Source organism: Sparus aurata, chromosome 8 (assembly GCF_900880675.1).
Source record: "Sparus aurata chromosome 8, fSpaAur1.1, whole genome shotgun sequence".
NCBI lineage: Eukaryota > Metazoa > Chordata > Actinopteri > Spariformes > Sparidae > Sparus > Sparus aurata.
In genome coordinates, this window is record NC_044194.1 from 6359336 (window position 1) to 6381911 (window position 22576).

At 45.0% G+C, this 22576-nt stretch overlaps 1 protein-coding gene across 3 annotated transcripts in view; it reads left to right on the forward strand.

The window, feature by feature from the left end:
* lrrc4ca (leucine rich repeat containing 4C, genome duplicate a) overlaps nt 1-22576 on the forward strand; it is a 178599-nt gene that overhangs the window by 107213 nt on the left and 48810 nt on the right. For 2 of the 3 annotated variants that reach the window (XM_030426536.1, XM_030426535.1), the window contains exon 1: nt 12131-13791. The exons of the other annotated variant lie outside the window; for it this stretch is intronic. The gene's annotated coding sequence lies outside the window, so the exon portion shown is untranslated. Of the gene's footprint in view, nt 1-12130; nt 13792-22576 lie in introns of those variants that run through there. 3 annotated transcript variants of the gene reach the window in all.

Sequence of the window (22576 nt, forward strand, 5' to 3'; positions counted from 1 at the left end):
TATTGGACTGTAGGAAGGATATCACTTAAATATATTTTCCTCAAACGCGTCCAGCCTGAAATGAAAAACTGTTTTGATGACAGAACAATAACGGATCAGTGCAATTGAATTTTATTGTATTGTGCAGAGAGGATTGACTGTACAGTGGATGTTTTGTGTGCGTGTGTGTGTTTGTGTTTGTGTCTCACACACACCAAGTAAAGTGCTTCAAGTTTTGCACAAAATGAGAAATTAATGATGCAATAAAGTCCTGTTTTTATCTTGGGTTTTAAAGTGCATGAACACTGTTTACGCCTACAGGGGGATTCATGCTGTATACCATTAAAATGATACAAAAAGCAGGTAATCAAATACATTTAGCGTGAATCATGCAGCGATATAATATCTGTATCAATACAGAATGATTATATTGCCTTTACGTATCGTGAAAAAAGGGCCATCAAAAGCCTTTTATCGTCATAAAAAATGATAAGAATTAATTGTGTGACAATAAAATACTCAAAATGGTCGCCATTAAAGAAGACCTTCTGTGTTTTTATAGGTTTGTTTGCATGTTAAAAGTCTTAAAATTTAAGTAGCCTAAATTCAGCACCAACAGAAGCTCCCCTCTCCCACAGAAAACACTGCTCCTGAAACGCCTCATCAGTAGCCCCACCTATAATTCATCACACGATGCCACCGTGTCACAAATTTTCAGACTGTCCGCCTGGCAGCTAGTTTGGCACGTAAGAATTTAGCATTTACCTTTAGCGCAGCTGCTCTGTTGTTGCTAGTGCTGCTAGCTCGGGCGTGTGTGAGCTGACCAATCAGAGGAGACTGGGTACCCTTAAAGAGACAGAGGGTTTCAGACAGATGAGGAATTCAGTGGTGCAGTAGTGGACAACACGCAGAAAACTGATGTGTTTGAGCATTATAGTAGTTAAAACAAATCTTCTAGTAGTAAACCAAAATAAAAGTATGAACCTGAAAATGAGCATTATATGTTTCCTTTAATGAACCAAGAAACATTAAATATTGAAACCACCAAAAACCAGCCATCTATTGGGATAATTCCAAACCCGGTGTATTACTAATGCAGATTGACTGGCATTACTTAATAAGGCACCATCTGATCTGTCAGATTTATTTGAATGGTTAAAAAGGTTAAAAAGTAATCATGAAGTGACCGTTTCATAAGTGCAGCAGGAGCAGAGGTGCCGAATTACTTTCCAGCCATCCGCTGTGTTGAATGGTTACAGTTTTTCATGCCATGTCACATCTGGCTCCATATTCTATTCCTCATCCTGCTAATCTCTTTAAAATAGTGTTAGCTTGCCCATTAGACATTACCACAAGCAGCTCTTATGAATGTCATCATTTACCAGCCATTGATTCTTATTGTCCGTAGTTAACCAGACTGTAAAACGACCTCTCGAGGAGAAAGACGATTAAGGTAATCAGGAGTGAACCTCATGGTGTTCAATTATTTCCCACCTTTCAAGGTGATACCTTGCAGTAGCCAAATAAAGCTCTGGCTGGACTCTTTATCCCCTTTTAAAGTTGCATTTTACCTCTCAAAGAAGATTGGGGTATCTGGCAGTTATGATTTCAGCCGTCTTTTCTGTTAGCCGACAGTAGTTTGGCAACACTGTACTTCAAATCCCCCCATTTAGAAGCACTATATAAATAAATGCATTAAATAAATGACGGTATGTGTATCAGTCAGCAGATATACTATAGGTGCTAGTTAATGTAATTGTTAAAAAAAAAAGAACAAATGCATGTAGGCTATTTAAAGTGAACTGCTGCAGCTGTTCATGATTTGTGGTGTTTTGCGATCTCGAGGAGTGCATGTGTGGATTGCATCACACAGCCAAGTTAAAGCTGGTGCAACAATCATCAGCGTGAACACTCACTCTCCCACGCATTTTGACATTTTTTGTGATACCTGCCTAAAGAGAGAACTCCTCATTCCAGAGCTAATCACCCGCCGTTCCACAAAAAAACGTGAGCCGTGTTTTTTTTTCCCAGCTAACAAAATGCAAAAAAAACAAACGAAATGTGCAGCTCCTTATAATCTTATCGATTATGTGGCCATCATCTCTGTTTTCTTCTGTTTATCTGCCCTATGGCAGGCAGGATGTGAATGGATGGCCCACTCGATCCCCCTATGTGTCTGTGCAGAAAGACAACCGTGCCGAGGATTAGAGCGAGAGGGGATCGTCTGTCACATCCAGATGCTGCAAATCTGCTCCCTGCCTCACATGTGAATAGGTACGCCATTGTCTGGAGCACCGCTTGTTTTGCACGAACAGAGACACAGCCAAGGAGATAAACAAGCTGAAACTGAGGTTAAACCAAGTCTAAAGCTTCTACGATACGGGATTACAAGGTTTATGTCACGCTTAAAGCTTTATCCTCTGATTGTCAGTCAAGATTTTCTCCGTGGCAAACTTAGTAAGCCTTTAATGGTTGAGCATTAATAGACAATTTGAACAGGAATGTGGGAGTTGTTAGAAGACGTGCAGCATGCTGATGCTGAACTATCAGTGGGAGGAGACACACACCGAACAGTATGCTAAACATACTCGGTTTAAAAAAAACTCTCCCGTCGAGATCCGTCTACGTTCCATCAGCGCTTTGTCATAGTATATCTCAGTGGGCTTTTGTTCACCTGCAGAGGAAACAGCCAGTCATGCTCGACATGAGACGTCTGACTTTATCGTTACAAAGCATTTCCACAGGGACTGCGCTATTAGTTCTAAAAATACACCTGTCACTGTGATAAAGGAGAGGTGTGTATTTGTAAACTTGCTGTTTTTAAGTAATCAACGTTCTTGTCATTTATCCATTTCTGCAGCCGTTTTCTTCGATGTGATGTTTTCCACTGTCCCGGAACACCAAAAAAAACAACATATGAACGTGCAGGGAGCGCTCCACATTTTGAGACGAGGACATTAAAAATATTCACTGGGACGTATAAAAAAAACGCGTAATGAATGATGGAGGAAACCGCTAATGACTAATAAATTCCGTCTTAATTCCTGAAATAAAAGCGCTGGGAGATGGCTCCGGCTTCTGCATGATAATCTCTCAAGTGCTCGATACTTCATTTCTTCATTTACAGTCGATATCCTGGGTGGATGTTTCTGTGGAATATGCATTTCATTACCGCGGGGAACGTGGAGCTTCTGGCACATGTTCACATCTTTCATCCTCGGGTCTGAGGCCAAAGGACTGAGCTCTTTTTGTGTGTGTGTGTGTGTGTGTGTGTGTGTGTGAGGATTGATCTTCCTCTCCACTAAAACAAGTCCAGCACCTATTAGACTTGGCACAACGTATATGCAATTCGGTATACTTTTTTAAAGGAAGTGCAACTTAGAATAAATTCACATTGAAGTACACTGTTTGTAAGTCTACTAGAATATGCCTATGCTAAGTTAGATGAAGGTACAAGATGAGAACGCACCAGTGTATCACAAAGACATGTGAATAGTGTCATGTGCTGTGTCTCAATTCAGGGTCTGCATCCTTCTAAGGACCCGGCCTGTGCAGTCTTCGAAGGCGAGTCCTTCGGAGAGACCTTGTTAACCACTTCAGCTGTTGTTAAATGGGACGGTCTAGACTTTGGAGCATTTCCTGGTTGCATCACCAGATGTTTTATCCTTACGTCGCGATTTCTGCCGCCCAGGCTCGCAACAGTGACGATCTACACCACACGATGTCACCATGTTCTCTCTTTCGTTCTTCTTTTTCGGGAGCGCAAAGAATCTTGGGATATGTGAGGCCATGAAGGATAGTAGCGGTGCATCCTCCAAAACCAGGAAAAAGAAAGCCTCATTTGTGGGCTGCATTTGCAGGAGCCTTCGAATCGGGACAGCCGTCGAGCGGCGTAGTGACGTAATTGGCCTTCAAATGCGGCCTCCGAAGGATGCAGACCCTGAATTGAGACACAGCAACAGACTGCGATCGGAGGTCCACAGGTGATCAGGAGTTATTGGGTTCGCCTGTGATGTTCTGCCTCAGCTGACTGCAATCAGTGAGCTGGGAGGTTTTATCAGAGGGTTGCAGTTCGCCTGCTCAGTTTGTCGTTTGCCTCCAGGGAGTCATCAGTTGGCTCTCTGTGTTTTCCGTTTGACTGAAAAAAGTTGAGTGAGTTTGAGATATTTATTTGGCCAGTTTCCACACATTTGGTTTTCCTTTCTGTCTACCTTTGGCTTTTGGGTCCAAATCCTTTTGTTCCTCCATCATTTTGATAGAATCAGTGGGCGGCTGTGTGTTTTATTCCCAGCGCCACCTTTTAAGACGCCAAGGGGCCAATTTGCTTTGACCCTTTTTGTGATTTGTGCAGTGTTTAATTTCTCAACCGGCGCTCCCTGCCCTGCAGGTTTTGCTTTCTGGGGAAACAACTGCATGCTAATTTACTGTCTGTTACTGTTTGTTTTGTTTTTCTTTAGGTTTACACATGTATAATTTACCATATACTTACAACAACATACACTAAAATATGGCGTTAAGTATTGTTAAATTTGTATATTTGCAAAGTTGAACTTGACTTGACATTATTTGAAGTACACTCTTCAAATGTGCATTTTGAATTGCTTTAAAATGAGCACAATCAAGTGAAAGTATACTTGTGTTAATGTGATCGTAGCTAAATTATACATTTGATACAATAAAAAATACTATTTTTTTTTTTTTTTTTTACCAGAGTAGGCTTCACATTTCTCCGAGAAGCTTTATATTTAGCTAATGAAAATGTACATCAGTTGTTCCAATCGTACTTTTGTACTTTTATACGTTTGTTCCACATGTGAAAAAAAAAGCTATTAACATAATTCACATTAGGGGAAAGAGGACATTTTTCCATTGGTGTATATAAAAAAAGGCCAATCACTTGGAAAAAATAAAAATGCCCAGTTCACATACAGCATTAAGTTATTCTCACATTGAAGTTTTAGTTCATGTGACATGTGAAAATACTCAATTCATATTCTGAACTGCAATGTTGACAATTAACTGCTTCTTCACTTCTGCTTTGATTATACTTATAACGTGTGTTTGTTATGTGTTTTCCTACACACCCAACTGTAACTTACAGGACATGAGGTTTTAAAAAAACAGATCTTTGAACCATGGTGCACAAGCTGAAGTATAAACCAGCGATGTTGAGAGAGCAGCCAACTATCAAACACATGTTTTGGATGGACCCTTTATTGTACTAAACCGTGTTTCGTCATGCTCTGTAGCACCAATATACTTTTTTTTTTTTTTCCTCTCTTCCCATCAAATTTACACAGCATATTTCAGCTGCCTACATCATCTTTGCGTCACAAAATTCTGATACTTGCACTTAGTCGTGACCCACAAAAGAAGTTGCACGCAGTCTGAAGGGAATGTAAAATGTCTCGGTGCCCCGACGTTTCAGCCACCACACCTCACCTCGCCTCAATGTGGGCAAACTACGGAGTTTCGCAGTTTGTCGGAGCGTGTTTGCTCCGACTGTATTTTACCATATGGCCAAACACTGGCAAGTGTTCAAATGGCAATACGTCTTGCAACATTTCATCTGTAGTCGCTGACTTTCCTCTGAAATGTTCTCTCGTTGAATAATGGAGCTCTTCAGAAGTCGTGAATCAAACTTTTATTTTCGCTGTCAGATCGTCGGGGGGGGGGGGGGCATGAGCTCGGAGCCGTCTTAAGGTCAAACTTGTTCATGTCGTCTTTTTCTCTCTTTCTCTTGATTTAGTCTTTTGAGGAATGAGGGCGCAGGTGGAACAGTTTGGTCACAACAAAAGCAGTTTAATCCATTTAAAATTAAGTTTCAGCACAAATTATCCTGGAGAAAAAAATGAATTGCTCAGAAGTGTAAATCCTTTCAAATGAGAACCGTAAGTTTCAATATTAGTTTTTTCCCATAAATTTGAATGCTGATCTCAAATTTGATCAAAACCATGAGATTGATTTTAGACAATGACAGCTTCAGTAAATCTCCCGTTAAAGATTCAACGTCGCATTTTTTATTCTATTCCATCATTATACATGTTATATTATTCTATTAGGTGCAATAATTCAAAAGATGGTCATTGTTTTAAGAAGTATTCACAATCGAAAAGCTCCCTTTTGAGATATACCATGCATATTTATGGATTTGGTGAAATTGCTCCCCCCGTCTGTTGTATCGAACCGAGGCTCTTTGCATATTTAAACAGACCACTCAAAAGTCAGGCGCAGTGGGAGAGAGCTCTCTGTGCTTATTTGGACCTTCCTCATTGGAAGTATGCCTGAATGGATGTTCAAGATTCCCAGTGTGAGGTCCTGCTCAGTGTCTTTGGAAAATACAGAAACCGTTAGAAATGCAGTCAAACAGGCGTCCAGTTGGAAATAATACCATTTATGTGCTCCAGTCTGGAGTGTCCATGTGTTTAGTAATGCTAATTCACGTGCACATGTTAAAGGAGAAATGTGCCATGCTTTATGTGGATCAGCGTTGGTGGGAAATGACAATCATTGAGGCAGTAAATTCCTCAGTGACGGAGACAGTTGGGTTATTATCGTTTTTCCTGCTTTCATAGCCGACCTACGTGTACCAGAATGCATTGCGTGCAACCTCCTGAACCCCCCTGACCCCCCAACACCCGCATATCCAGAACTTGCCCAGCACATGGAGGTGGGCCAAGTCCAAAATGGCATCTGAAATAAGTTAAGTACATCATTGCAAGTGAAGGGGGAAAGAACGTGTCCAGAACATCTTAGTTTTTATTGTTATAATACACATAGTTTATTTAATGTCCTTTAGATCCAAAATAGTAATAATAATCATCATTTTTCAGAGAAAAAACTGAAGACGTTTTGTGAAACTTTGAATAAATACAACAAACAGTAATATGAAAGGTGACTGAGTGGACCGATGAACTCATGACTGACACAGCTCAGGCCATATCTCGAGCAGCTGTAAATGCGGTGAGGAGAAAAATAATAATGATTCAGCATGCAGCTCGCCAACTTCGCCAATGCCCAAGTGTGAGGAACATCATGAGCTATGAGCCATAAACGGATATAAGATGAATCTCATGGCAATTCTATTTAAAAATTCTTCCTCTTATGAACAAATGTATTTCGCTGAAGCGGCTCATTTGCTGTTTTCAAAAGTCACTCTGTGAAGCCGAGGCAGATTTCCAATTTCAAATGGATAGAGCTTAAGGTCGAAAATCGGCGAATTTAACCTTTTAAAGGAGACCACTGACAGACGATGGTGCGCCATGATGTGCTAAGTAATACACTGATTATTTGATGATCATCAACTGATTCATCCTCCAGTGAGTGCGGGCCTTCTCATCCCTCGATAATGATTTGAGTTGGAGCCAATATCCAATAACTAAGCCAGCCATCCGGTCTCCACCAACCATTATACCGTGCGGTTGAAGCGGCTTAGAGAGACGTTATTAGGGCGTCGCATGCTTTTGAATTATTTTAATTTAGATTTGTTGGTGGATCCAGAACCGGAGCCAGAAGTGGCCTAATGGAAACTAAGATTTCATTCTTCAGTCGCGAGCCCTTATAGGCCGGAGAAAGCCTCGGATAAGAAGTACAGTTGGAGATAAGTGTGGATCAAAGTAGAGATTTAATAGGATGGCAAACACATTGATGCACCTAATTATCAAGTCCGTGAAATTTGATGAATTGCTTTGAATCTCGCAGACAAGGCCGCCGCTGAGGTGTTTGTGGAATCCCTCTCGTTGACTCTTCGGCGGTTGAAGCATATGGCGAGTACAGTGGAAACGGGCAGAAGCAAAGAGGGATATCAAACACGAGACGGAGATGCAGGCGTCCTACGCTACGCGATGCGAGGTGGCACCGAGGGCGGATGGAGCAGAGCGGGGAAACGAGCGGCGTGCGATGCTCTCGCGGGCCCGCAGACTCGCCTCTCTCCATCTTGGCGCTCGCAAACGCACCTGACTACATTATTTCATCGCCTCCGAGCCTTGCGGGATATCAGCAGTGATGTCTCATACCCTCCGAAACAACATCATGAATAATGAATGCGAGATCTCAAAATAAATAACGCACATTATTAATGTATTCCGAGCATCCTTTAAAAGGGGGCAGCTGTAGGTGCCACAGTACCCCCCGTTCTCACTCAGCCTCAGCAGCTGGAGGGTTTGTTTTTATAAAACACACAAATGACAGAATATATTTTAATTTCATGTTAAGACGATGTTGCGCTTATAGTCTGCTCAGGTTCAGGCAGAGAAAAAAACACTCGGTTAGGGTTCAAGAACGAGCACCATTGTTCGCAAAACTCATTTTACAGTATAATAACCTCCCAGCAACTTAGTTTTACATTATCATGACTGTAATTTCGATGTAACCAATTTAACGTTTCTCTCCATGATTTTCATTCAATAATTTACTCTGCTGGGGAAAAAAAAACCATCGTAACCTGACTTGTTTAAAAATGATGGTATGTAGGCGGATTGAAGATTTTTTAGTGACAACCACCGCTGCTGGGTGAGTCACCATGAAAATACATGGAACATCATAAACAACACCAAGAATTGGACGTTTTGTGGTAACTCTACAACTTACAGCAAATTCTAACGGTGTATCTACCTCGCTGATGCCACAAACACAGCTGGAAATAGCGTCTCGTTAAAAAAAAATCCAGTGGTCTGTGCTCAAAGTTTGGAAACGCCACCTTGAACAACGGTTTCGAGCTCGGCCGCCATCTCGCTCAGCTGTGACGCCGCCAGCTTCCCCTCCTTCTCTCGACATGAAAGTCAGCACATATACATGTAATCTGTAACGCAGGATCAGACATACTGTAGGAATGCAGATATGATACCTGTGACGCGCGCGTGTATCATTTTCTCCCACCACTTTACATATCAGCAGATTTTGTCCAGGTCACTTTTAAAAGCAACATTTGTTTAAAAAAAGTGACGACGGACTGACGGACGCTGCTGCTCTTACCGGTATCTGTGACTGTCATTGTTTGAAATAGTGTTGATGTTGTTGATATGACGCATTAGGATCACTGGTTCTTGATTGGTCGACATAATTGTGTGTTTCATACTGAATATTTCCATATTGTCAACGATATAGGAAATCCCCGTCTGATGCACCGCGATGCAATGTTTATCCTGCTGTAATTAGCTCACCTCAAACTGACGACCCTATCCCGTTGTCTGAAATTGCACATTTTGTAGACCACTTAAAAATGTCTCTTTGTCTGAGCCGCTTTTTTATCAGAACGCGACGCCCTTTATCACGCGAGCAGATTTCTACGTAACCGCGGTTTGCAGACTCAACATTTTATTCCGACGGCTCGGCTGGAGAATAACAAACTCCAACTGCTCGCATGCAGACGTTAATGCCAGAAAACAACTTCTCAGCAGCTCGGTTTGACATTTGCGGAGCCGAGCAAGCAGCTAAGATCGCACATGTTATGTATATCCCATGTAACCCGGCGTCGCTGGCCATTTTCGCTCCGCGCTCACCTCTTTAACTCCTTTTATGTTTGGATAAACCTACGTCGCGAGTACCTATATTCTGTTTGATCACTGGATGAGACCTACATGGCACCCCCCGACATGATTATTACATTATCTAATTGCATCCCAACACATGTATTATTCAGGCCCTGACAACATATTACTCTCAGGGAGGAGGAAGAGATCTGGGCGCCTTAAGCCGTCTTTGCTTTTAACTCTCTTCTGTCAGAGCCGCAGCGGCAGCTTTTTTAAAAAAAAAAATTATGGGGGTGGTCTCGGCAAAGTGTCAGTAAAGAACGCGGTACTGTAAAAAACGATCATTGCTGAAGCCGACATCACCGCTGCGTCTGTAATTCACATTGTTAATGTCGAGCAATCCTCACTTTTACGACGATGCTGAAAGCATAACCAATAATCTATACCGGAGCATTCCCTTAAGTAAGGTTTTTTTTTTTTTTTTTTTACTCGCCCTTGCCACTCCAGGAATAACTGGCCTCTAGAGTCTTGTATACGTCTTGCCCTCTCGGGGAACAAGGTCACGGTGTTTACAATGGCAGCACGACGCCTCTTTAACGCCCTCCAAGGACAGACCGATCTTTACTATGATGTTTCAATAGTGTTCGGGACCTGCGCTCGCACCAGTAAACACAGTAAATACGTTCAGTCGTGTGTCATGTCAGCGGAGAAGAATGCGTTTCCCGATCAACGCGTGAACGTGACGGATTCTGCCAACGATATTGCCAAAAGCTGCGCTTTGAGGAAGCCGGGCGTTTTTCCCGTCGGCGACGAGCGCGCGCTCATCTCAAAAGCTACATAAATCAAGATAAAGGGGGGGGTACGGCCTCCGGTGATGGCTCCCACACAGCAAATACGAGCGTAAGTATTAAGGAGTGGTCACCAGAGATCCACACACACACACACACTCCCCAGCTGGCGGAGAAGTGAAAGCTCTAAATCAAAACCATTAGGCAAGGCTGTCATACAAGGAGCACGACGCAAATTATGGAAGAGAGCACTCAGAAGTGACCCCGGCAGTTACATGTGACCGGGACGGAAACGCAGCAGAATCGGAGGGTGTAGCACGTACAAAAAAAAAAGAAAAGAAAAGAAAAAAAAGAAAAAGAAAACACCGCTCGGCTATCTCGAAGAGCAGAGTGTGCATGCGCGTTAATAGGTCTAATTTGAGCGGAGGGAAAGGCCGTGAAGGCGAGAAGGAATGGAGCGAAAGAATGGAGTTGTTTTAATGATGCCTCCTTCCGGTGGGGAAAAAGCAAGAGGGCGGCGCTCTTTACCGCCACGCGCCAGACGCACAGACAGGCAGGTCGACAGTTATGAAGACAGATGAATGATGCAACGCCCTCAGCACTGAGGGGGGAAATGAGATCAGCTGTTGACAGCGAGACGGACAGATCCCTCGGTCCTGGCATTCAACTGTTCTCTCACATCTAGGTGAATGCACGCCTCCTCCCCACCACCGCCACCACCACCACCCCAGTTCTCACTCCACTATCTGCAAATTCATCCCTTTTTTCAGAGCTCCTCTGTGCATGTTGTTGAATATGACTGACTTTAGCATAATATGTGGCGTACAGCAGGTTGCCTGAGATAAGCGTTTCACGGGCAATAATCTCTCTGAAGGCCCTGAAGTCTCCCGTGTCAGCCGCCATGCCTTTAAAAAAAGAAAAAAAAAAAAAAAAAAAAGAAATATCTGCGAGGAGCGTTTCATAATTCATAGCACAGAGGCGGAAGTGTTCAGGAGTGCTGAGGCCTGCTCGACGACGACGACGACGACTGTTCAGACTCTTACATTAAAACAGTTTTTCTGGATTTGTCAAACTTGTCACAGCCCTGTCTCTCTCTCTCTCTCTCTCTCTCTCCCCCCCCCCCCCCCCCCCCCTCCTCACCTGTGCTTTCACATCCACCCCCCCACCACCACCTCCACCGTGAACACCGACGTAGGACCTCTGTGTGTGTGTCTCCTATGGCAGCCTACAGCGTTTTTTTCCCCCTTTTTTTCAAAATACAAATAGATGTGATATATATTACCCTATATAAACACAACGCAGGCTGTCAGGGGAGAGCAATCCTCTGCGACAATCAGCCTGAGGGCACTATCACACTGTCACACACGGCGAGACGTGGCGAGGGGAGTCGGTAGGTGGCAGTCGCGTCCCGTTTGCAGGAGACACATGGGAGGAATCTCTCTCTGTCTCTCTCTCTGTCTCTCCTGTCTATCCACCCCTCCACCTCCCTGTCCGCGCGCGCTCAAACAATAATTTGCATCCCTCCCTTATTAAAACTGACCAATGGACGCGCGGGACAAAGGTCGAGAATCTTATTAATTAAAGCCGGTCTCCCGGGTGTGGACCGGGCCATGCGCTCCCCCCCCCCCCCCCCCTGCTGTGGAGACATTTGTTTGTGGGGGCGCAGAAGTTTTTTTTTTTTCTAAAAAACTGAAAGACCACCACCACACATCCACCCCTCGCTCTCCACAGTCCCGCGGGCTGCCGAATTACCAGCGGTGACTGGCGGAGCGGGTCTCACATGGAGAGAGAGAGAGAGAGAGAGAGAGAGAGAGAGAGAGAGAGAGAGAGAGCGGCTTGTCGGTGGGAGGTAACCTACATGGTCCCCCCCAGTCCCCCCCCCTACCCTGCTCTTGCACTTATCAATTCAGTGTCCGTCGTGGCGTGCTGCGCCGCTCCGCGTTTTTTTTTCCGTTTCTTATTTGGGTGCGTAAAAGCCGAGCGCACTGAGGTACTGTAAGAGGAGAGAGAGAGAAAGAGAGAGAGAGAGAGAGAGAGAGAGAGAGGAAAAAAAGCGCGCCTGGCGGATGCAGGCAGCCTGCGTGCGCGTATTGGAACGAGGTGATTTGTGATCATCTTAAAACACACTGCAGTCGACAGAGGAGGAGGAGGAGGAAGACCGGGGGGGCTTGGACGATCAGCTCTCTGTGGATAATAACCCCCTCAAACGAGTTTCTTTCAGCCCCCCGCGCGTGTATGTGTGTGTGTGTGTATGTGTGCGTGTGTCACATCGATGGATAGGCGAGGCTCGAATGGGAGAAACGTAGATGGAACGAGGGCGCAGAAGTGATGCCAGCCTCGGGTGAACTATAACTCCGGTCCAGACAGGGCGAAGCAAGAATTTCGGTGCGGAAAGAAACCATGTAAGAATTAAGACTGTCTTCTCTTTTCTTGTGAGTGATCCACTCGAAGCCGCTGCCTGAATTTCTGATGTGGTTTTAAAGGGCTTCTCGAGGATACCTGCTGGGTTTCCAACCCCTCAACACCACCACCCCCTCCTCCTTTTTCGATGTTGCATCCCAGATTAACGCGTCTTTCCTCTCCAAAATGGAAATCGGAGCAGCCCGAAGAGAAGAGAGAGGTTATGTTTCAACTTTACGTACAGGATGCCTATCCAGTCACTGAACCGCGGGACTTCTTTCGTCGAGATAAGCACAGAAATAAGCGTTTTGAAATCCGCACTGAGCTGTGAGGTGAAATCTAATCAGATTCAGCGGGGTTGATGACTAAGAAGTAAAAAAAAAAAAAGAAAAAAAAAAAAAAAAAAAGAGGGGGGGGAGTTGAAGAAAAAAGTTGCATTTGGAAACGACAGCGAGCTGGACCTTAAAATAACCCCACCTCTGCCCCCCTCAAGGCACGGCCGGCGGTGTGTCACACAGTGTTAATGACGGGCTCTTCAGGATGGATCCACCTGGAAATTGACCACACGAGGTTTCTGAGCGCTCTACACGCCGCGGAGAGGTTACTCCTGGTTCTAAAAACACTCGCTTCAGATCGGGGAGAAAACCAAACCGGTCCTGGGCTCCACCACCTCGCCTAAACTCATCATTTGGAGAAGAAAATACCAAAAAAATAAATAAATAAATAAATCGGGGACCACGGTTGGGCATCGCTTTGCATCGGGAGAGTAGTTTCAACAATGGCACTTGTGGGTGCCTGTGCGCTCTGCGCGTCCTGAGAAGACGAGAGAAAAAAAAGGGAAAAGGAGGAAATATCGGATGCATTATCATCATCACTGTGAGAGTGAATGGCATGTCACCCAGACTGATGTGTGGATTACATACCACGTCGCTGTGAGAGCGGGAGCACAATGAGTCTGACAAGATAATATCAGCACGGATTCTGCAAAATCGCCTGAGAATTGCGGATGTTTTTTTGTTTTTTTCTTCTTCTTCTTTTTTTTCGATGCAGGTTTTTTTTTTTTTTTTTTTTTTTTAGGGATGGGAGCGGAAGCGGGACCGATCTCCGTCTGAAGAAGCAGAGACCCTGCAGAAAACCGGCGTCTTGGTGAACAAGTAAGTGAGTGTTTGTGGTGTACAGAGAAAAAAAAAAAAGAAAAGGAAAAGAAAAAAAGATGTTGGTCTGATTGCCTCACTCGTGTCTGTAACACAATTAAGCCCATTCACAGCGCGTCCCTGCTGCTGTTGTGTCCAAAATGTGGGAACCTTTCATCTTCCCTTTGATGACTGCGGTGATATGAACCAAATCAGGGCACAGCATTCCCAAAGGCTCCCCCCCCCCCCACCCTCCCCCATCTTCCCCATCTCCCCCCTTTCACTGATACTGCGGCCTCTAACTAAAAGATCTCTAATCACGCGCTGATTTGGGAGATAAGGAGAAAGATGCGCGCTCTCGCGTGCGGCGCTCTTGCTCGCGTTTTCGCTGCGCGCCCTTGAGCCGAGCGCGCGAGCGTCGGGCTCGGACGCCACGAGCAGTTAACAAAAAGAGAGAGAGAGAGAGAGAGAGAGAGAGATTGTCTGGTCCTACAAAGACAGAGCGAGGTGGAATAAGTGAAAAAAAGGAAGTGTGATGAGTGTGTTTTACGCATTGATTGTGACCGTGAATCCATCCGTGCGCCTCTCCATCCCTCCACTCTGCACCTGCCTGCCCTCCAGTTGCATCTCAAAACCTGAAATGTGCCATATTTAGCACCAGTATGTGCTTTCCTTTACGAAAACAAGACTTTGTTACATATCTAGTATGCTAAAAGTCAAAGATTGTGTCTCTGACTGTTGCTCAAATCGTCACACAACTGGGCTGTGTTCCTCTTCTTCTTCTTCTTCTCTGCGTGATTTACACAGAAGGCGCCTCTGTGGCAGCCTGGGAGGGAGCTGTCCTTCTTACTCGGTGCTGAAATTAAAACCCTGCCTCTCCGCTCTGCCTGTGCTCAGCTGAGGGGAGGGAGGCATGGACGCTGTGGTCCAGGGCTCCACACATTCTGAGCCACTACTCAGCTGAACATAATCCCCCTCCTCCCCCCCTCCAGTACGCAAGGAAGCAACAGATGACACATTTTTTCCAAGATTTATGCAGGTGGTATGCAAGAAGTTAAACAGTGAGTCGCACAGCAAAACTCCCATCAATCTATCTATCTATCTATCTATCTATCTATCTATCTATCTAAGCAGTGCTTTTGTGGTCTTAAAAATACATGTCTGTCAGGTCGTTGATGAACAGGTGTTGGTGGTAAAAGCATAAATAGAGGTGGGCCGTCACTCCTCAGACAAAGAATGAATTGCCTCGCTCACCTGTGAAAGTGAGAAACATGGCGGACATTATTCACCCAGCAGAAAAGAAAAGCCCTCGGTATGATGGAGCGACATCACCTTGCGGGGGAGACAAATTAGACGGCTGATTTTTACGAATTTTTTTTTTTTCTGCCCCGTCAGAGGCTTTAGCGTGATAAATCCTCCCCGCGTATTCCCCGAGATTGCAGCAGTTGTTTTGCTGGCAACTGGCGCAGAGTGATTCATGGTAATGAGCGGAGGGGACTGTTCCTCCTCCACTTCCTCAGACCTCCTCTCATCCCCGTGGAGGTTTCTTTTCTTTCTTTTTTTTTTTTTTTTCCTTTCTCTAAAATGGATGTGGATCACCGTTTGTTTGTTTCACTTTATGCTAGAGTGACAACAGTTGTATCCCCAGTGTGTCCCTATTAGTCCTTTCCGAGCAGTGGGAAGTGGCGTCGGAGCAGGTGCAGCCGAGGGACCAAGAGGGACTTCCTGCTGCTCGCACAAAGCCGGTCCTCCGCTGATAATGTTGCTGCGGTAGACATCTATTTCCCATCCAATCTCCCAAGCCATTGTTATCTGACTTATCTATTGAAAATCATTTCAAGCGGCCGTGTCAGAAAATTAATGAACTTCTCAGCTGGAAAAGGGCACTGCTGCAACGAGGGGGCCCAGGGTGTTGCAAAGCGACAGACTGTGTCCCCGTGTTCCCTGCCCACTCTCCCTTTGTCACTTTTTTTTTTTTTTTTTTCGTTCCCCTCCTCAGCCTGTGACTCAGTTCAGATCAGGGCCGGCACTTTGTGCCATGTAATAAAATGTTCATTTCTCAAATCGGATTAATCTCCGTAAAGCCCAGCTTAGGACACCATTAGCATTCATTTCTTTCACTGCTGGGGACTTGTATCAATAATGGAGCCACCCCTACATTTTTCATCTTCTCTGGGTATAAAACCTCTCAGGGGGTTTCACTCGTCGAGAAAAGAGAGAAGTTACAGTGATCCGTTATCAGCTCCCTTGCCTATTGTATTAGAGACCATGCAGCGCGGTGCAGGAGGTCTGGAGTACGAGGCCAGATAGGAGCTGGGATCGCTAATAATGGAGATAAAGGAAGCCTTTATTATATAAAGATGAGGTCGACAGCGTCATGGTTTACTGATACCAGCATTCAAAGAGCACAACAATATACGCTGGCTTCAGTTATGACCAGGCTGAGTCTGTTCATGAATCCACAATCAGATATTCAGCGTGTTGCATTTAAATGCGCTATACGCAATTTCTTTCCTGCTGAGTTAAAACGGTGACGAGAAAAGTAAGAATTTAGACGACGTCGCGAAGTTGCCTGGGATCAATGCAGCTGTATTATTAATTGTTAAAGGGGCAATATGTAGTTTTGGAGAAGACATTCAAACTCAGTATTTACAGTGTTAATGTGGTAAAGAGCATAGAAATGTTTCTTTTTCGAAACAGAATAAACAAGCTGCTCTCAGATTAAAAAAAAAAAAAAAGTCCCCAGAACACTGTTTGAAGCTAGAAAGGTGGCAGGGTCCGCCACATATAAACAAAGTAAAAAAATCAGTCAATGAAGATCTTTCTCATTAAAATTTCTTCCCCAAAACTACAAAGTGCACCCTGAAAGGGTCTACCTGACTGAAATATTCACTGACAAGGTTCAGTCAAAGGTTCAGTTTTCTATACAGATTATTCTGCATGTGAAAGATCCTGAAAGTTAAAAGGTCAAAGTCCGCGACAACAAACGCTCCTCTGTCCCACAGAAAACACTGTTCCTGAAACGCCTCACTAGTTAGTCCCGCCTCAAATTCCACGACTGCATGACATCACACTAAGTTTGGCACGTAACAACTGATTTAGCACAGCTGCTCTGTTGTTGTTGTTGTTGTTGAGTTGCAAGGTCGGGCATGTGTGAGCTGACCAATCGGAGGGGACTGGGTATTCAGGAGAGGAAGGCCTTAAAGAGACAGATGCTAAAACAGAGCCATTCAGCACTGTATCAGAAACAAATGTGTTTTTCGAGTATAAAAGCGTGTAAACTTCTTCTAGTAGTAATCCAAAATAAGACTATGACCCTAACAGCATCGTCCCTCGCTCATTCCTGATGTATCATCCAATGTTACGGCAACAGCAACCACGTGAATCAAGGCATCTTTGATTATGGATTTCTCTGTTTTGAACCTTGAAGGAAACATCAAATGTAAACTAAACTCAACAATTTATAACAAAGGCCTTCTCTTTGGACATTTTAATGCGGGAAGGTAACCCATATATCTATTACCTCCTACAATAGCCTGCTGCAGGCGTGAACACTGGAATTAACAACGGTTTTACGTACACGAGAAGGTGTCCTGATAATTGAGCGTTTGCAGTGACATCAGGTTGGCAAACGCTTCAATTTTAGTTCACTGGCAAAAACAAAGAAACCGCCCAGCTCATGACAAGCCTCGTATTTATCAGAAGTTGGTCCTCATCAGCTCTGGGTGAAGATAATCTGGAGGTATGGAGGGATTTCGAGGTCACGGCGGAGGCGGCGGTGATGTACGTAGAAGCTGCGTGAAGTGCATCGTGGCTGATGATTGCTGCTTTTACACACGAGGTGATTAATCATGCATAGCAGCAGTGAGAGGCAAGAAGAGCGAGGCACCTTTTTTTTTTAAAAAAAGGAACTGACGTTTTGGAAGACGCTCTCTCAAGCCTGTAGTGAGTAAGCTCTAACGCGCAGGGTTGCAAGTCTGCACCGTCGGCAGCTACTGTGAAGGTGATACAAACCCACACCCCCGAGCTCCCTTTTTAAAAAGCGTGCTGCCTGTAGGGTAAGTGACGCATGCACTGCTTTGACAAGAGCGTTGTGGTCGCGTTGGTCGGCTGTAAAAAATGTAGCAGTTCGTCATCGTTTTGCTCGCTGTCACAATAGCGTCCCGGCACAGTCTTTAGCGAGGGGGGGGGGGTGAAAAAGGGAGCCGTTTCCAATCCGATTCACCCATTCGTCTGAAACTTGAGGCCGCATGTTGGGCGTGCTTTCATAAAAATAACCTAGTCTATCAACAGGCACGCCGGTCGCAGCACACACACACACACACACGCAGACAGACGTGAACAGTGTCTGCAGCAGCCCCACTCATTAGTCATCCTCTCCAGCGTGTCTGGCTGGATGTTCTGTCCAGGGAAAGAACAGCTGAGCAGGGTTACGGCCGCAGCACATTCCGTCAGTCGATGGATTAATCAATCGGTGTTCCGGCTCGGCCCATCCATCTCGGGGAATAATCTGGGAGACATCATAAAAGTGCCATTCTGTCATTCCAGAGGCCAGGGAGCGCTGCTTCCTTCTCTTTTTTTTTTATTTTTATTTTTTCCCCCTTACCCTCCTCCTGCCGCTGTTATCGTGGGAGCAGGAGTGGATTAAATAGAATACAGATAAGTGTGTTCGGCGTGGCAGCGTTTCAAGTGTTTGCCTGTGGTTTTTTTTTTTTTTTTTTCCTTTTTTGCTATTTTGAAACAACAGCTTGAAATATTTTTTGCGCCGCTGTGACTCAGGGCTAAACAGGAATTCATTCGACTCCATCACTTTCTCCCAGTTTTTTTTTTTTTCTTTATTTTTTCCCCTCGACTTCCTTTTCGCGGAAAATTCAGCTAAGAGCGCTGACCTGAATTCCGCGCACATCATTACTCACCACTCGCCTTACATCACCCACCTTGCCAGTCGTGATGGTGGTGTCTTCTCCACTTAGCAGTCCTCACCTTCCTCCCCGCCTCTACTCTCTCTTTTCCTTGACCTCACTGTAATGTCACATGGCGCTAAAACGAGAGTGACAGCACGCGAAGTTGGACCGATGTGACGGCTCCATTAATAACAGCTTGCATGAGTACAGCGCAAATGCTAACGACGGCACAAGCACTGCACTCGCGCGCACACGCACACACACACGCATTAACAGAAACGTACATATTTGCAGCGCTGTCATTCCTCCTGCCTTCGGGGCAGCGTGTGTTTAAAGTGGCTCTGACCCAGGCCACCACATTAAATCCTGCCGCTAAATTAAAAGGTGAAACGGGCCCAGGAAAGGGTGGCGGGCTATCTCTTACTGCCTTCCTTTTTTTATTTTTACGGGTCCTGCCTCGTGGTGGTAAGATATTTAAGTCCTTAGAGAGAGGAGGGAAAAAAAAAAGCAGGGGACAATAAAGAAGAAAATTGGAGTCAGGGACGGAGAGGAGACCTCCCTCTCGAGTGCGGGCTTCTCAATCATTTTGCTGTTGACAATGGGATTTAAAGTGAGCCCCGCGTGCTCGGCTGCTCTAAACACCCAAAGTTAAAAAACATCTGAACTGGAGAGATGCCCTTCAAACTGGTTTTTTCGGTGGTCGCATAGCAACAGAGCCACGACTTGTGCATCCCCAGGCTGCTGATGAGCTGCTAGCCAAAATAGAGGTTGTCAATGGACACCAGCCCTCAGTGACACAACCAGTGGGAACCTAGATGTGATACTTAATGCTACAAACCTCACAGGGGCGCTGTGTAGTTTTGGAGAAGAAAATGAAAACTTCGAATTTGAAATATTTACAATATTCACGAGGTAATAATACAAACTCTTTCCATTAATGTATGAACAAGATGCACTCACTGTTTGGAGCTAGAAAGGTGGCAGGGTCCGCCACATATAGAGGAAAACTGTGTTGCCCTCTGAGGTCAGTTTGTGTATTTGGAAAATGAGGAGTTTGATTATTAATGCTTGAACAAACTACAAACACAATCAGTGAAGAAGTTCCTCTTCTGATTAAAATGTCTTCCACACACCCGCACAGTTCACCTTTTTACATCTGACTGGCGGTTACACGGGTCCATTGTTGTATATTCTCTTCACATGCATCCTGTGAACTTCCTGTCACTCCCGCAGCCTCAGAGGAGCTACTGAAGTCAAAGAAGATCTGTGTTATAGAAGACACGAGCACGTGCGTGCATCCCCCAAGAGGATGTAACGCTTACCTTGAACTTGCAGTGTTGTTTTTGAGATGAAAAGAAAACGCCCTGTAGCTGTAATGGATACTTGACCTGTTCGAGCTGATGGGCTTCTCCCAGTGGAGGAGAAGAAGAAGGCCTTTCGTTCGTACGGTGCTTTGTCCATAACAAATTGCCAAGCTTTATCTTCAGGGGAAGTTGCGGAAGATTATTATTTTATTTTTTATTTTTTTCCCACTTGCCTCTCCAACGAAGCAGAAATAGGATTACACCAGGATCCACTTAATTTTCAGTCTGGCTTTCTAAAGTGCAATCATCGACATACAGGAGACCTGGATGTGAGTTGTTGCACTGAAGGGCAGGAAAGAAAAAAAAAAAAAAACAAGTCAGTGGCAACCTTGCAGCTGTTGCGATGTGCATGAATCAAATCGAGCAAAAGAGAAAAAAAGAAAAAAAAAAAATGAAATGGAAAAATTCAGCTGCCCTTTGAAAACACCTCACAAAGCTGTAGTATTAAAAGGCAGTGCGTCTCAGCGGCCTTCACTGTGTTTGACTCCGGGCGAGGCGGAGTGAAGACTGGTCTCATCAAGCCTGTGACTGCTGAACGAGCCGTTGCTCATTCATTGGTTAAGGAGAAAGGAGAAGAAACATTACTTCCCCCGTGGGTGCGCGTTGTTTTAAAATGAAATCTCGTAAGTTCTGCTTCGCGGAGGGAAAAAAAAAAAAAAGACAGAAACGGAGAGAGAGGATCTTCATACATGGGTACACAATTCAATTAAATCAACTTCGGATCGGTTATAACGGGGACATTTTAGATGTGAGGTTTGGCCTCGGTGATTGTCTTTCCCCCGTTTCAAATAAATTTTGTTAAGTGCACATGAGACGCCCCGTAATCAAAAGCCACTTAGTGACATCTGGAGCACAACAGTTTTGTGAAACAGAGACCTCAAAATGAACCCTAATATTCCTGTATATTATTACTACAGCAGCATGTGTGTGTGTGTGTGTGTGTGTGTGTGTGTGTGTGTGTGTGTGTGTGTGCATGAGTGAAAGCACATGTGTGTGTGCCCTCTTAAACCAGTGCCTTCTGGAGACCCAGGGGTGCGGAGTGAGTGTCTGGGATCTGGACATCTGGGCCGAGCGTTGCCGTCTGTCTGCCAGATCTGCTTTTTAACTCATAAACCCAATCAGGCTGGCTATCAGATGGTAGCTCAAGCCGGCTTCATAGCGGGAGTCCGGTCATCAGTCTAAACCCCCACAATACAACACAGCGGGATCACACCCCGGCTAGCGGTCACACGTCTCTCGGACTGTTGAGCTGAACAGACATTAGATCATTCGGAGGGGAGGGGAGCCATAATCTGTCACACCTATAAAGACACACCGGTCTGCTTAATCGCAAGGAAACACACCCACTGTTAAATATTTGACACACACACACACACACACACACACCTTCCAGACGCACGAGAGGACAGGCTTCATACTCTGTTACGTGCTCATCATTATCTGTCCGCTCTCACTCTTGCGCATGCATGTGTGCATGATGCGTGTGTAACTGGGTGTGTATCCGCTTCGGTATCCGGGTGTGTGTGTGTGTGTGTGTGTGTGTGTTTTTTTTTTGTTTTTTTTCATACCCGCTCACTGTGTTAGTCTCTGACCTTAATGTGTCACTCATCCTGGCACCTGCATGTAGGCAAGGCTGCCCTACTATGATAGTTTTGATCTGACAAGGATAGACTCACACTTGATTTAATCCAAGTTGTCTCCACGGAGTCTGCTCGGGCACCAGTCTGTTTCTCTGCTCAGGTCAAGGCCTTGTGACAGCGGCTGTCAGTCCGTTCCTCTGCCGCATGTGTGAGGGAGGCAAGTTTAAAAAAAAAAAGAAAAAAAAAAGCTTTGGGCTTTCGGTGCAGAGAGGCCTGGATGGATTGAGGGAGCTCGTGCGTGCCCGGTTAATGGGTAATCTCCCTCATACAAAGCGCAAATTAATCCTGAACAGATGCCGCCGCGTATAATGAAACTCTTCGCACTTGTTTCCAAACAGGCAGCTTGTCAGGAGTGAAGACGAGACAACAAACATGCGTTTTGTTTTTTTTGTTTTTTTTTTTTATTTAAATTTGACGTTTTATTTCAAATTAACACATTTCCACTAAAAACGGCGACTGTTGGAGGTTCTCACCGATGACAAATGTTAATCTGCGTGTGTGCAGGTTGTCGTAAACAGCTCTCGAATAGTCGAGAGGCAGCAGAGAGAGAGAGCCAATCATGCTTGATGGAAAAGAGAGAAACGTGTGTGTGTGTGTGTGTGTGTGTGTGCGCCTGCCTACAGCCCAGTGGCTAGCCTCCTGGAGCCCATGCCAGACTCCTCAGCGTTTGGCTGCGGCCCGTCTGTCACCGAGGAGAGAAAATATTCGCACAACATTCAAGGCCTTGTCATATTTCATTTCCTTTGAGTGCATTCATTAACATAATTTAACCACTGGCAGAGACGTCTGAATGGAAGCACACGTAGGTATGTCGAGCCAACGTATGCACCGCGGAGTCGCTCCAAGCGAGGGGGGATAATGTCACAGTGTATTAGGATTTTAAAATCCGGTTGTTTTT